This window comes from Saccostrea echinata, unplaced genomic scaffold (genome assembly GCF_033153115.1).
Source record: "Saccostrea echinata isolate AGI-Se365-2 ecotype Australia unplaced genomic scaffold, CSIRO_AGI_Sech_v1 ptg000017l, whole genome shotgun sequence".
NCBI classification, from domain to species: domain Eukaryota; kingdom Metazoa; phylum Mollusca; class Bivalvia; order Ostreida; family Ostreidae; genus Saccostrea; species Saccostrea echinata.
In genome coordinates, this window is record NW_026889766.1 from 5,486,144 (window position 1) to 5,499,228 (window position 13,085).

Genomic DNA, 13,085 nt, shown 5'->3' on the forward strand with positions numbered 1-13,085 from the left:
AAAAACTATTTTGTTATTAAAGAGTCATTACTTATATGCACCCTGTAATTACTGTGATTATTATATGTATGTATTTTCACCTGTATTGTGATCGTGCAATCTTCAGTCAAATCAGCTTTGGGTTGAATCGTCAGTCTTAACAGCTTTGGGTTCTTTCAATAAAAACGGCACTCTGACACTGAACTCCAGTTGCTTAATACATAACAAAAACAAACATTTTCCATTAAAAATTTGATAAAAGATCCGAGTGGATAACCATCTAACATAGGGCATGATAGGCTACACACAAACTGCAATGCAAGATTTCTACTTTCACTTTCATCAAGATCGTACAAAAATATGCAAACGTAACTGTCGACAAAAGGAAAACAAATCTGAAAAATTAGCAATGCTAAATAGTTTTTACATTTGTCTAAAAAAACAAATCCAAAATAATGTAGCATGTAGGCCTAGATAAGATCACTAGGTGTGTCTTTTACGAACTGCATTAATTACAACTACAGTTATAGATGTTATGCAAGTCACGAGAGTACAAGGAGTTCGTATGAATCTATAACCGTAAAGAAATTCTCTTAAAACACCATAAACTAATTAAATTCTTAAAAAAACATAACTGATAGCACTTACTTGTTTCTAACACCCAACACTTCTGCTGCAGCAGTGACGTCAAAAATGACGTAGTACACTTTCATTCGATAAAAACCGAAACCGGTCCGGAAATAAAATGTGGAATGATTTTAATTTCACTAATAAAATAAATCCAAAAAAACGGGGTAAATGCAAATTTATTAATTCTTGATAAACTTGATTTGGGGAATACCATGTTCAAGAAGACAATTTCGAATTTGAAGAAAAGAGGGGGCTGAATTTGGAGAAACGAGTGGGGGAGGGGGTGCAGGATAACAGAGTAGTTAACCCCTTTTTATGTAAGCTTCTACAAGAAATGACCATTCTTTTGAATAAATGTATTCAAATTGATCTTGATACTTGTTATTGAATTTAAAATTTTTTAACATGCAGTCTATTTGCATTGGCGGATCCAGAAAGGGGGGGGGGTCCGGAGGTTGGTACGGGCTTTAAGTGCCTATGGTGCGATTCTATGCATGTGTGTTGGGGGCACCGACCTGGAACCCCCCCCTTTCAAAATTTGCTGGATCCGCCCCTGACATGTTAAAATATAACATTTAACTCGAGTTTTTCATATTACGCTTAATATTAAATTATTGCCGGTTCACTAATTAACATTAAGTTAATTAACATATTTTTTTATCTCGTTAAATTTAAATAAAATTAATTCAAAAAATGATAACATTAATTTAATATTAAATGAAATAAATGTGAAAAGGCGATTGGTTATTATATGATGTTCAGTATGAATTTTATGTGAAACTAAAACATATGTTGAACATATGTTTGAAACAACCATATGTTTAAAATATGTTCAACATATGTTAAACATATAGTTACCACAAACATACGTTCAACATATGTTTTGAGTCTGCTATGTGTTCAACATATATTTGAAACATATGTTCAACATATATTTTAAACATATGTTCAACATACTGTCGAAAATTCATATGGTCAACATATGTTTAACGTATGTTCAACATATGTTACTCGAAACATATGTTGAACATACGTTGCAATTTTACCTGTGTACTCTGCGCAGAATGTATACGGAACGGATCTAAGAAGTCTGATTTTAATCAGATTGTGCTTTTGTTGCATTTATGAAAGAAAAAAATAAACTGTATTAGATAAATATCTATAATCTTTCTTATCACAAAATATAAAAACATTAAATTAAACACGTTACAAAAGGGTTTAACAATTTTGGCACTAACAATTAACCCCGGTCAGTTTACATTACTTAAGATCCACTCCCCAAAGGATGACTGCATTTAACGCCTGTTTTTGGGTCCTTTTCGGTAGCTTCTGTTGCTTTTATATCTAAACCTTATTTCACTTATGTATGTTTATGAGAGAATCCTGTCAATTTGGAACCAAATTTAAATGATTTTAGACTGTGACACAATAAAATGATTCAATGTTTTTTGTCCCTACTCCTCTCCAAATATAGTGAATTTACACTTACCTGGCCTTGATTGAACATTAGATTTGCATGAGAGGTGGAGCTAACATTTTAAGAATGGGTCTAAAATTAGACTTGATCAATAACAATGACATGTTTGGGAAAAAAAACGTGATCACTCTTTCCATCTTCCTCTCCATTCTGCATAGCACAAATACACTTCTGACAAAGGTTTCAAAACGAAATCAACAATATGAGCACGTCAATGTAATTAAAGCAGATTTTATATCGATGCCAGATGACTTAACGTGTTCGAACACAATGTCCTAGTTAGCACAAAACATGCTACCTTACAAGTCACGTGACGGAATTTAGTATTCACAAAGTTACCTGAGGTAAGAAATCACGTGGTGAATTATAATACTCAACATGTCACAATCCTTGGTTACAACACAGAGAGCGAATGTAAGAAGCAGTTTTTTTCTCTTTTTAACCATGAGCGCATGTTTGTCTATTAATCTCCTTTTGACACATTATTATTTATGCAAATATACAACTACTATTAAACGTAGAACAATTGACAAATATGCGCTGACTATGTATAAAGTCAGTAAAAAGTGGGCGTCCTCATTATCGAACGGAGATTAAAGAAATTGTGATGACCCCTGCTTTTGAAAAACATTCCAACTTCGTAAATAAACACTTTTATTAAACGTAATTACATAAAGTTGTAGATTGGATGTTGACCATTCTTGCAATGAAAAGAAAAAGGCTTGTTTTGAAGGTTTATTTTGTCGCAAATTTCGCCTGTCCTTAAGTGCAGTCATCCTTTATCTTCGAGGCATCAGAAAAGGAGTGGTTGTAGCTTAGTTGGTCAGTTTCAGTGTCATGAAAACTTTGTTATGCAATTTTCTTGCTGGGCAAGCGATACAGAGTAGTTGTTTGCATCTTATCTATGTCAAAATTTGAATTCAACTGATGGGCAAGAAGAAGCAGATGGACTCCTTGCTGTTCATATATAATGTATTTTACAAGCCATGCACAAGGATTAAGGCTGGATTATCAACTTCTGCTCAGTAAGTATAATTTCTTTTTCAGGGATTTATAAGAAATTTAAAATTTTCTAGTTCCCATACCTCATTTCACTCTTGTTTTGTAAGCATATTTGTAATCTGCGTGCAAATCTTTAATACAGTCAAACCTTGTTATCTCGAAGGGACTGAGAGAAAACTTCGAGTTATCCGAGGATTCGAGATATCGAGGGTAAAATACATAAAGAATAAGTGGTTGGGACATGCAAATCACTTCGATATATCCATGGTATTCAAGATATTAGTGTTCGAGATAACGAAGTTCACCAATGCCTTTATCCTTACAACTTATTTTGAATGGAGACAGAAACCTTACTTAAAACCAAAATATTGCAGTATTTAAACTTGTTCGTGAATTTATTACATCTACAAAGAAATTTGCATGATACTGTTTCTCTTCATTTTTTACAAATTGTCAAAACACAGACCCAACATCTAGTTATGTTTTCTTATTAACTTTCACATTTATACCTGTATTATTTTTGTTAGTCATATATGTTAAACTGCAATCATATATTGTACCGTCAGCTCACTTATAGTTAATTTTCTACTATTTATTTTATCTTATTTTTATAAATTTCTTTTGAATATACACATGTATATATTTATTTTTCAATGTTATGTAACAAATATTTACTTGTACATATATGACTTTGACCTTGTATTATGGGGAGTGCCTGCTGTCCAATCCTATTATGATTATACATAATAAAATATTGTTTAAATTAATCTGCGTGAAATGCACATCCTTAGTTCGTGTATTTATGTGTTTTGTTGATATTCATTTGCAAATGAAATTAAAATATAATATACAATTTAATTGAAGTTGGACGCAATGTTATAAGGCACTTTGAAAAATTACGCACTTTGAAAAAAAATTTCGAAGTGCGTTAAATTTGGGACCAAGTTAACGCACTTTGAAAAAAAAATATATTTCATTTCAAAGTGCGTTAATATCGATCATATTAACGCACTTTGAAAAAAATGTGTACGACTTGGTCAATATTCTTACATATTTTAGGTATGATAAATAATTATTTCAACCTGGTTGGATAACTAAGAGAAAAGGGAGCAATTATAATTTTTTCCATACCATGAAAATTCTCTGTCTGTCTGTCTGTCTGTCTGTCTCTCTCTCTCTCTCTCTCTCTCTCTAAACGAACTAAAATTTAGTACTAAGGACTTACGTATATTTTTAACTGTATTTTGAATTTTCTGTTTTTTTGAGTCGGCTCGTGGAGCGAGCTGAATTTTTGTCATCATAGCTGTAAAAATCATCACTCATTCATCAAGGTGATTCATACGCCAAACATGATTGTTCTAGCGAAAATGATTTTGTTTGAGTGATTGCATAAACTTAGGAGGTTTAAAGGGTATAAAATTTCATATTGTAACATTTATTTATGTCTTTATGCTTTTTAAAGAAAAATTCAATTAAATATCCTTACAAAGTACAATTACTGCCTATGATATATGTGCAAGCATGTTAGGCAGATCTAATCTTCCCATCTGAAGTTTATTTATCATTGACCTAGATTACTCCTTAACACACACACCTGCTGCTCTCATTTACTGCAGCTAGTGTGCATGAAAAATCTATTTTTAGAATTCAGGTTTGCAGTGTGAACCATTGACCTAATTACTCTATAACACTGACCACTGCAGCTAGTGTGCTTAAATTTATTTATAGAATCCAGGCATGCAGTGCTGCTTTACACATTAATGTCAGATAAATAGGCCAACAATGTAAAATTTTCTAACTCTAACATAATCATGGTGATGTTATTTACAATAACTTGGGTCTTGGTTTATAAATATGCATCTGTTTCAAATATTAGATTATTAGTTACTTAACATAAACATGATCATAATGCTTATTATAGTAAAATTGTGTGAATACATGTATATAATTAGACGGATCCTAAAAAATTACCCATAGATGTCTAATGTTGGTTTTCCATTACTGTAGGTTGTTTCTTAGAGAATGTATAGCTTATGTTTATATGTTAAAAAATTTTTCACTGTTACTTTTTCTCCCTTTTTAAACATGATTTTTCCTCCCCCTTTTTCACTTTATTGTAGTTTTTTGTTTCTTAATGGATCACTGAGATATATTTAGTGTTATAATTATAATTAAAAAATTCTATAGTGAAGTCTTTTTAATAATTCAGTTGACTTAGAAAGGTGGGAGATAAACCCTTAACCTTTGTTTACTTTTGGAGGTATGGGATATACTGAGACCCTTTCAAATTTAAGCAGATGTTTTCAGATCCATATTCAAATTTTTTGTCACATTATGTAATCTTATTTGTGTATTTACAAACCCAGACTTTAAATAAATTACAAAAATCCCATGTGAGATGGCATTGAAGCCCTTTTTTTGTTGAACATACATATTCAATCTCTTTAGATGCAATATAAACTGAATATAAGGTATGTTGTCCAGTTGTATGAAAAAGCTCATTAAACTCGAGCGAGTCGACTCTCAGGCCCTTCAGGCCTTTGATTTTAAATATGACCCTTAGGGGTACAAAATAAGGACCAAGTTTGTATGCTAATTGAAATATGATGGTCTTTTTATAGCTATTTAATAAGTATTTAGAAGTAAAAAAAATGTTTATTCCCGCACTATATGATGGCCTTCTTAAAAGTTATTTGAACAGTACTAAGATGTATGAAAAAAAAATATTCATGCATTTTATGCAAGTATTGTTTGTTTGTTTTTTCCTTGTATTGTATTTGATTTTGTAAAGCTACTTTGGCCAAAGTATTGTCAGTTGGTTATTGTTGCTTAGATTATCGATGTGGCCCTCTTCTTTAATATAATAGGGTGGGTTTTTTTTTTCTCAGGAAAGCTTATCTCAATTTTTTCATCTATTTAACTTTAACTCAAATTTATTGAGATAAAATATAACAATGTCGCACCAGTTATGTAAAAACATGTATTTTGATAGGAAAGATTTGGGCTTAGTGATCTTCTACCTGTCTTCTCCTCGTTCTCAATAAGGGTAGATCAATTCATCAGTTTTTCGAAAGAAATATAACAAAATAATGCCGTCCATTACTAAAATCTAAGTCCAAAATTTTTGATTTATGCATATTTTTATGCCCCCGTATCGAAGATTCGGGGGTATATAGTTTTTGCCCTGTCCGTCCGTCTGTCTGCCTGTGTGTCTGTTTGTCTGTATGTCCGCAAAAACTTTAACCTTGCCCACAACTTTTGATTCGTTGGAGCTATGGCTTTCGTATTTCACATGTGTATTCCTTGTGACAAAAACCTTTCTTCTGGTACCACCATATTTGACCTTTTGACCTTGACCTTTGAGTTTGTCCCAGTTTTGCAAAATTTTACCAAACTTTTACATTGGCCATAACTTTTGAACAATTGCTGCTAGGGCTTTCATACTTAACATGTGTATAACTTGTGTCAAGACCTTCTTTTGGATACCAACAACTTTGACCTTTTGACTTTGACCTAGAAGTTTGACCTACTTTTGGAAAACTTTAACCTTGGCTATGACTTTAGAACGGTTGGTGCTAGGGCTTTCATACTTCACATATGTAATCCTTGTGACAAGACCTTACTTTGGATACCAACAGCTTTGACTCTTTGACCTTGATCTTGGAGTTTGACCTACTTTTGGAAAACTTTAACCTTGGCTATGACTTTTGAACGGTTGGTGCTAGGGCTTTCATACTTTACATATGTAATCCTTGTGACAAGACCTTAATTTGAATACCAACAGCTTAGACCCTTTGACCTTGATCTTGAAATTTGACCTACTTTTGGAAAACTTTAACCTTGGCCATAACTTTTGAACGGTTTGAGCTAAGGCTTTTATACTTCACATATGTAATCCTTGTGACAAGACCTTTATTTGAATACCAACAGCTTTGACCCTTTGACCTTGATCTTATTTAGAGACCAACAATTTTGACCACTTGACCTTGGAGTTAGACCTACTTTTGGAAAACTTGAACCTTGGTCATAACTTTTCAACGATTGGTGCTTCGGCTTTCATATTTCACCTGTGTATTTCTTGGGAGAAGGCCTTTCCTTGGGCACCATTAATTTTGACCATTTGACTTTGACCTTGATGTTTGAGATACTTTTGAAAAAAAAAAAATTAACCTTTTTCATATCTATTCAATGGTTGCTGCTAGGGCTTTCATTATCCACAGGTATATTCCTCGATACAAGACTTTACTTTGGGTACCAACATATTTGATTTGCATTTTAGAAAGTTGCCATACGGGGGCATCAGTGTTTCACAAACACATCTTGTTTTCAAAGAGCGTTTAGTGTCTCCATGGTAAAAAAAAAATATTGATGTTCACTCTTAACGCACTTCGAAAACATTTTTCAAAGTGCGTTGATTTTGTCCCATATCAGGCGCGTAGCTGCCTATACGCAAATACGCAAGTGCGTACACATCATTTTCCGAAAAAAAATCTATGGAAGAGAGAGAGAGAGAGAGAGAGGGTGGAAGAAATCTCAGGACCATCCAACAGATATTCTTGTTTCAAATTATTTTGTGTCATAAACGTTTCGACTTGAATTTTATATTATCATGACTGTATAATAAAATTTGAAATCCTTTATTAAATCATTGCCAAATCCAAATCATTCATCAATTTGTAACTGTTCTTTAATACATTATTTTTTTTATCTTTGAGAAATTAAATTTCAAAAACATCGTTGAATGTTATGATGTACTATAGTAAATGATTTAAAATAAAATGCGATATTTCTTGTTAATAATTTATTAACATTTAGTATACGTGTTTTTGAACGTTAAAAAAAGAGTATTTAATTGATACCAATATATCGGTTAAAAATTTAAGCCTAAACTACATATGTACAATAAGTTTCCATGAAAATATCAACTTTGCGTTGAGGCAATAAATATTACTATGTCTTTTATTTTCTAAACAAAATCTAAATGGCATGAATTTTATTTTGCAAGAAAATGAATAAAATACATGTTTTTGGTAATTAAAACTCGGGAGCTTCTGTGCCCTCACAGGCAGGCATAGTATGGGGGGGGGGGGGGGGGGCTGCCCCCCACTTATTTCAAACCGTAACCTTTTACTTTTTGTTGTAGCATAGTTAAATCATGGTAATTTGGTAATGTATTTATAAAATTTTGATTTGTAAAATTGGAGCCCCCCCCCTCCCCCGACCCCTTGCTGTTCTCTGCGTACACTTCATTTCCATTCTGGCTACGCGCCTGCATATTTAACGCACTTTGAAATTTTTTTTCAAAGTGCGTTGTTTTTTCCCAGTTCTAACGCACTTTGAAATTTTTTTTTCAAAGTGCGTAATTTTATCAAAGTGCATTGCCACACCACAAGGTTCCATTAACAACTGGATTTTGAGACGTAATTGATGCCATGATTGCATCAGATCCCTCGCCCGTGAAAATTACACAGGAATGTAACATTTTGGATGTAAACCTCCATGTTTTTTTTTCTACATTTTTCTTCAGTAATGATTATTTATAATTATACTGTTATGAATTTTAACATGAGGACAAATATAATTCTTTTCAATAATTCCAAGTATAAGAACATGTACTTTTGTCTGGTTTTTATTATTATTATTATTATTATTATTATTATTATTATTATGTATATTTTTATCATTTGAAATAACAAGTCATCAAATAAATGACTTTCACATCATTATCTCTTTTGTTAATATGCTTTGCATTAAAGGGTGGAGCTTCCTGTTCATTTCCTTCCGACCGACGAGTCATTTTGTGGGACTTACATGTAACTTTGCGCGTGATTTAAAATAAATGGATCCGCCACTTTGTGGAACTTAGTTTTAGACAGATGCGTGATATGATGAACCTGGATATGATTTCTGTGACCCCTTTTCACTAGGAAGATAAATTTTGTTAAACAGTGATTTTTGAGATTCGGTGATCCGATCCTATATTTATGTTTGTTTCTAAAATACAGTTTAAATAAATTCCCTCAGAATCTTAATACTGAATTACAACTTACATATTTCGCAACTTGAATAAAAACTTTTATAAGACTGTGAAATGTATTTGTTTATAAAGCAAAACTCAGTATGAATTCAACGTGATTTCAACCAAATATCAACATTTGTACAACCAAAGAATTTCAACCAAAAGTCAACCTAATTTCAACCAATGTTCATCCTTTTTTTCAATGTTGATATTTGACGTTGAAGAGCTTCCCTTTACTTATATACGCATTCAAACCTCAAGCTACCCTTTCCCAAGATCAATCCGTCACAAAATGACCCCCATCAACTTGTTTTCCCCTTTAAGATATCATATTTCCCCAGTACTTACATGTCCTCCATAAGATGACGTCCGGCAGGAACTAACCAAACTCGGCCAAAAGATCCTCCAGGTTCTGGAACAGCTTCTGTCATGGGCTCACAACCAGGGGAGATTTTAACATCACAAAACATCTCAGTGACGTATCAGTTTTACATTGTCTGCATTACAAGTCTACTGCCAAAAAAGTTTCTATTCTTAGTCTGGTATGGTCTGGCAGTATATAGACATACAGAATAATAGCTATAAACTTCCCTGTATAAACCAAGCAAAACGAGAGCTAATTGTAACGGGAGAAGATGTTCCCAACATTGCTCCCCACTCCCTTTTGGCGTCACATTCCCCACAAGCTTCATTAAATTAAGCAATACTTTTGTATTATAGATTCGCACTTTATTTTCCAGACTAATTTATCAGAAAACTACTCCGATATAGCCGCACGGGTATTAACCTATCACATATCAGTGCGTGTGCTTGCACATATTTTCTAGATTTTTCACATATATTTTCTTTTAGTATCTCACAATATTTACCTACATGTTAAAAATATCAAATAATAAGCAAGATATAACCAAGTAAGTATTAGCCGATCAGAATTTAGCACACATACATACATGTCTTTGCATTCAGGTTTGATAATAGCATAATGTAAGGATGCACTACGCCTATAGATTTACTTTCAAAATGTCGTCCTTTTTTCAAAACTAAGAAATTTATAGCCATTTAAGTTTCAACCAATTAAATTGCAGCACACGTACATGCGCAAATTTTCAAGAATTCTCCAATACATTTTTTGTAGAACTTTATAATATATGCCAATACTTTAAATTCCATTGTATTTCGTCAAAAAACAAGGAATTTATTGAGAGATTTTTTCTCAGCCAATCAGAGTGAAGAGCACGTGTATGATCATACTGCTTTTGCTAGTTTCCTTACATCACCTCGATTACACCACTAATTTAAGTTATTATACTGATGTTCAAAGCATATCATAAAAAAATAGGAAAGTAAATGCTGTTTCAATTATACCAGTCATCACGTGAGCGCAAAATGACCTTTGTTCCGCATGCATGTTAAAAAAAAGTTCATGTCAACTGGATGAGTAGTTTCTGAGAACACTTGTGGGCAAAAAAGTACTGGAGAAGAATTTTAAACAAGAGGCCCATGGGCCACAACGCTCACCTGAGTCAATATGGCCCTGCTGTTCTTCGTTAGCAGTTTTCTTCTCCTATATTTCTCCTACATATTCATATATAAAGCTTTGATCGCCTGTTCTAGGCATACCCTACCCCAAGGTGCCATGTTTTGAATGAAATTGAATATAAACCTTCTGAGGATGCTTCTATCTTCAGATAACTAATCATGATTTTGCTGTTCTTTAAAACAGAATTTTAAATATGTCTAACACCCTACCGAGGGGGGGGGGGGGTCATGATTTGAACAAAATTGAATGTACACTACCTGAGGATGCTTCCATATCAATATGACTGATCATGGCTTTGTTGTTCTTGAGATTGAAGAAGATTTTTAAAGATATTTCCTGTATACGCATGTGAGTTAAGGCTAGGCATAGGCGTTTCTATGCAAATGAGCTAGTAAAAATGCATGAGAGGTATATTTATTATTCAGAGAAAGTGTTGATTTATTTTCTTATGCATACTTAGTACCCACGAAATGTTACAGCCAGTACACATTATGACGTCATATTATGACGTCATTGATCTTACCTACTGGAGGTAATAAAACACATCAACAAAACAGCTTCGGCGCAAGGGATTACCCTATTTATTTTTACATAGAAACCGTGTTATGCTAAGAAGAATATTCTATAGATTAATAAAACTGCTGCACAAATCCTAGGCATTTTCTCATTTGATTGGAATTTGAGGAAACTTATACCGGACTGTATATTTTTACCCTGATTCAACTTAAAACTTAACAAATAGAAATTATACTACTGAGCTGTTGATATTTGTGCAGCATTGCCAGCAAACTTTGGAATATTTTGCTTCCAAATATACCTTGTTTCAGTTAAATAAAATAGAGCATGCCCTTGCGCCAAGTCATTTTTGTTGATATCCATTATAATCCTGTGTAGTAAAGAACAATGACGTCATAATATGACGTCATAATGTGTACTGGCTATCTCATGTCGTTGGTACCAAGTATGTATTAGAAAATAAGTTTTAGCTTTCTCTGTATAATAGATATAGTCCTTAGGCATTTAAATCAGTTTATCTGGATAGAAATGCCTATACCTAGCCTTAACTCACCTGTGTATGTTCTTTTGTAAAACTTTGATCCCCCATTATGGCCCCACCCTACTACTGGAGGATGCCTTGAACAAGCTTGAATCTACAATATTTGGGGATGATTCCATATCAATATGACTAATTGTGGCTTTGTTGTTCTTGAGAAGAAGATTTTTAAAGAATTTTCCTATATATTCCTATGTAAATATTTGATCCCCCATTGTAGCCCCACCCTACCCCCGGGGGTCATGCTTTGAACAAATCTGAATCTACACTACTTGAAGATGATTCCATAATAATATGACTAATTGTGGCTTTGTTGTTCTTGAGAAGAAGGTTTTTAAAGAATTTTCCTATATATTCCTATGTAAAAATTTGATCCCCAATGTAGCCTCACCCTACCCCCGGGGGTCACGATTTGAACAAATTTGAGTCTACACTACCTGAGGATGATTCCATATCAATATGACTAATTGTGGCTTTCTTGTTCTTGAGAAGAAGATTTTTAAAGATTTTCCCTATATATTCCTATGTAAAACTTTGATCCCCCATTGTGGCCCCAACCTACCCCTGGGGGTCATGATCTGAACAAATCTGAATCTACACTACCTGAGGATGATTCCATATCAGTATGACTAATTGTGGCTTTGTTGTTCTTGAGAAGAAGATTTTTAAAGAATTTTCCTTATATATTCCTAGGTAAAACTTTGATCCCCCATTGTGGCCCCACCCTACCCCCGGGGGTCATGATTTGAACAAACTTGAATCTACACTATGAAATAAGGGTTTCGCATAAGTATAAACTTTTCTGGCTCAATGGTTCTTGAGAAGAAGATTTTTAAAAGATGACACCAAATTTTCACCAATTCTTAATTATCTCCCCTTGGAAGAGGGCGTGGCCCTTCTTTGAACAAACTTGAACCCCCTTCACCCAAGGATGCTTTGTGGCAAGTTTGGTTGAAATTGGCCCAGTGGTTCTGGAGAAGAAGTCAAAAATGTGAAAAGTTTACAGACGGACGGACAGACAGACAGACAGACACACAGACAGACAGATAGACTACAGACAAAATGTGATCAGAAAAGCTCACTTGAGCTTTTAGCTCAGGTGAGCTAAAAAGAAAGTAAAAACAATATATTCCAAAACTTCGTTTTGGGAACATACCTGAAATAACACTCAGCTATTTTCAGAAGAATGGCTTCAAGAAGACAACAATTTTGGACTTATTACTTTTAATACACTTTTTCTACACTAAACATACACAAAGTGAAAGTAGATGATAAACAAAGTGAATGTAGATCACCACGTTAAGGTAGATAAGAAGGCAGCATCAGTTTGACCAAAAGAGAAATTCATGTACAAAAGTGTTACAATGTAATTAATGATAATTGT